Source organism: Pseudochaenichthys georgianus, chromosome 18, assembly GCF_902827115.2.
Source record: "Pseudochaenichthys georgianus chromosome 18, fPseGeo1.2, whole genome shotgun sequence".
NCBI classification, from domain to species: domain Eukaryota; kingdom Metazoa; phylum Chordata; class Actinopteri; order Perciformes; family Channichthyidae; genus Pseudochaenichthys; species Pseudochaenichthys georgianus.
In genome coordinates this window covers 19,825,905-19,829,453 of record NC_047520.1, presented here as the reverse complement: position 1 = coordinate 19,829,453, position 3,549 = coordinate 19,825,905, and the positions used below count along the sequence as shown (strand labels likewise).

Here is a 3,549-nt window from a genome sequence, read left to right as displayed (position 1 = left end):
CCACCACCGTTTCATGGGTCAGAGTCAGGGATCTATAAATAGCTGGGATGCTATAAAACACAATGTTATATATCTATTTGTGTGGGATTAAGTAACATGTTGGCCTATTTTATTGTTCTGCAGATGATGGGGAGAACGTGCAGGTGTTGCTGCCCCACCCCCAAAATGACCAACTACCTAATACAGAGGTAACGTAACCTTTGGTATGTCGCCCTATATGGTCACTGAATATGGCTAACATCGACCATTTACATGTCTTGTTTTTTCAGGAGGGCCTGGATGACGATGAGACGCTGTCTGTGTACTCGGAGAGCGCTCTGCCGGTACACGTTAGTATTTTATTACCAATGATATGAAGTTTTCAATTTGCCCTAACACAGATAGAGAGGGTGTGGACACGTTGCTTTAATTGATTCTTTCTGATTACTTGCACATGGTGGTGGGACATGGGACAAATAACTACTCTCTATTGAAAATATATTTGCTTTGCTCAATTTGCAGGAAGAAGGACCTCTTCCTCCCCCCGCAGCCTGGGACCTCCAGGGCCTCCACATCTAGGGCCTCCACACGACAGGTAATTGTTATGCTGTGTTCGTTATTCTCGCGTCCAGGTAAGAAGCTTAAAAAGGAGACTAAATGGAGTCTCTGAGAAGGTTCAAAATTGGTACTTTAATTAATAAAAAGCGCGGTAATGTTACAAGCAGGATATTGTTCAGTCAGGAGAGAAAGTCTGCAGCTTCCTCTCCCTCTGATGGCCGTGCAGAAGAGAGCTTCCAAGCATTCGTCTTTCCCGCTTCTCGCTCCTCCTCTCTGGGAGCTGTAGTGACGTAGGGGACTTCCCCCCTCGTTCGTGTCCGATATCGCGTTAAACAGAGGATTTCGACATTTTACATTCATTGCTTACTTCCACATGCCTTTTCTCCTCCTTATCTCTTTCATAACTTTATATGTAATACATGTTAACTGCGTCAATAGCGACTTTAATGATACAAATGGCGGTAGTCCCGGATGTCGTCATGACGGATTTTCAGAATAAAAGCTTGGTATTGAGAACTTCCGGGTTTTTCCAGAATAAAATAGCATTTAAACTGACGGTATATTTAAGGTACATTGCACATGGTGGTGGGACATGGGACAAATAACTACTCTCTATTGAAAATATATTTACTTACTCAATTTGCAGGAAGAAGGACCTCTTCCTCCCCCGTAGCCTGGGACCTCCAGAGCCTCCACACGACAGGTAATTCATTAAACTAAATGTAAAAGTATAGGCACGTTATAAAATGGTCAGCCATGCTTGAATGTTAAAGCAACATATATGTGTTTCAGGCTGAAGCAGACTCTGTGAGGGCCCTATACAAACGGACCCTAGTGCAAACTGTACAGATGAATGCCCAACGCATAGAACTGAATGCCCTGCTAATAAAAAAGACAAAGTTGGAGGTGCAGAAATTGGACAGAGAAAGACAGGTAATTGTGTAACATTCGATCCTTTATTTTCAAGTCAAATGAAAGGTGCATAAGGTGAACTTTATGTTTTAGGATACCTAAAAGACAAATTCCTTTTTTACAGAAAAAGTTAACCAGAAAATATGTTTTTTTCTCTTTTTCCTTCAGGAATGGCTGAGAAAATAAAAACTCCAACATAAATCACCCAAGGCTTTTCTCTGCCCTGCCAGTAGGGTAGTCCAGGGTGATGGGGTCTACCACATCAGGAGGTTGGGGGTCTGCAGTAGGGGCCCTCTCCTTCCTCATTGTGGCAATGTTGTGCAGCACAACACAGGCCGTAATGATGCGGCATGCTCTTTCAGGGGCCACTCTGAGCCCCAGCAGGCAGGTGAATCTGGCCTTCAGTATGCCAAATGTCATTTCGATCTGGACCCTGGTTTTGGCATGGGCCACATTGAAACTGGTTTGTGGCCCTTCACCAGGGTCAGGATACGGGTCATAAGGAATGGCTGGCAGGCATAACCCCTGTCCCCGAGCAGCACTCCACTGAAGAGCCCTGAAGATAAAGGAACATTTACATAAGTACCACAAAAGGCAGTTTAAGAAGCACAAAACAATAAGAATGTACAGTTGCCATACCCTGCTTGAGTTTGTGACACAGTGAAGATACAGATTATTTCAGTTCATCGGAATGCTGCATCTTAATGTTTATTTTATTATATTTTGTATTTATTTGAGTGAATACATTATTCACAGTTTAATAATATTTTTGTGAAAAAAATACAGGGCACTCTGTATTTCGTATTGTGTTTTTTACCATTAAAATCAGATTATTGTTATAACTTTTATGCCGGTGTTTTGAACTCCTTTTCTTATTAATCTGACCAGGCTCATCTAACGGACGGCGCGGAGCAGAGCTTGACTTTAAGCCACCACAACTGTTTCTGCTCCTACAAAACAGAGAAAGATAGTGAGTACAAAATAAATAGGCGGACAAAAAGTAGGAACAGCCCAATAGCCTAGTAAATCAAAAAGTAACCTGCTAAGGCGAGCAATGCAACGCATAGGATCACTAGGACATGCTTATATATCAACTCTCCGTAACAGCCGACCGGAAAGCTGTATTTTGAACCTCACTCCGTTTTTACCAGGTACCATGACTGGAATTAATATTAGAAACCAATTAACAGTTGAGCAGCAATAGCAATATGTAACTGTTACCTCCTGACGAGTAATTTGTAACATTGTCTCTTATGTCTTATTTTTGGAGCACAATGCTCGTAAACTACAAAAGAATATACTCAGTGTCCACTTGCCGGTCGGCTTAATTAGCCAGCAGCTTAGTTCACTCACCGGCTAGTCCAACACATCTAGTTTTCAGCAGGTTGACGGCGCTTCAAAAAAGCAGCAAATTCAGCCGGAGAGAATTTGTGCCTCGTTCCGTCCACAACAACCCGGAATTTAGTGGGGACGAGGAGGCTGTAAGCGAGTCCGGCGTTTCTCAGCGAGGATTTGATGGGGGCTCTAAATGCGGCTCTCTTCCTGGCTACTTCTGCACTGTAATCCGCATATATGTGGATCTCTGCGCCTCTGTACATCAGGGGACCCTTCTCCCGTGCAAGCTGCATTATTTGTTGTTTCATCTGGAAGAGGTGAAGGCAGGCTATGAAGGGACGCGGTGCGCCGTCTTGTCTCCTCAGCCGGTGTGCTCTATCCACGTTCAAGGGGCGAGGAAACGCGTCGGGGCCGAATATTTCAGCCAGAAAGGATTCAATGAAAGTAGTTGGACGGGCACCCTCAGGTATACCTGTTATACGTTACACCTCCTGGATCTGTTTTCAAGGTCGTCAACTTTCAGCTTCAGTTGTTTGTTCTCCTGCCAGTGTAGACTCCACTGTAGTTATTCTTCCTTGGAAGTCGTTCATTGATGTTTCAATGGCCTGGATTGTCTCATCGTGCCTGATTATAGCTGCGTGGTTGGATGTTATTTGTGCTGTCAAGCTTCCAATTATACGCTCTTCCATGCCGGTGAGTAGTTTCTGTATGTCAGAGAGAGACAGCGCCTGGTTGCCGACCTCGCCATGTGCGGAGTTGTTGCTA

General features: G+C 44.0%; 1 long non-coding RNA gene across 2 annotated transcripts; it reads left to right on the top strand.

Annotated features, from left to right (window-relative positions):
* Window positions 1-556: 556 nt before the first annotated feature.
* LOC117463477 (uncharacterized) lies at window positions 557-1,654 on the top strand. 2 transcript variants are annotated; one of them, XR_011644978.1, is made up of 3 exons: window positions 557-574; window positions 1,330-1,470; window positions 1,618-1,654. It is a non-coding gene; the product is annotated as an uncharacterized lncRNA (long non-coding RNA). The 2 variants fall into 2 exon arrangements; XR_004553928.1 differs by lacking the exon at window positions 557-574 and adding an exon at window positions 1,213-1,240.
* Window positions 1,655-3,549: the final 1,895 nt, after the last annotated feature.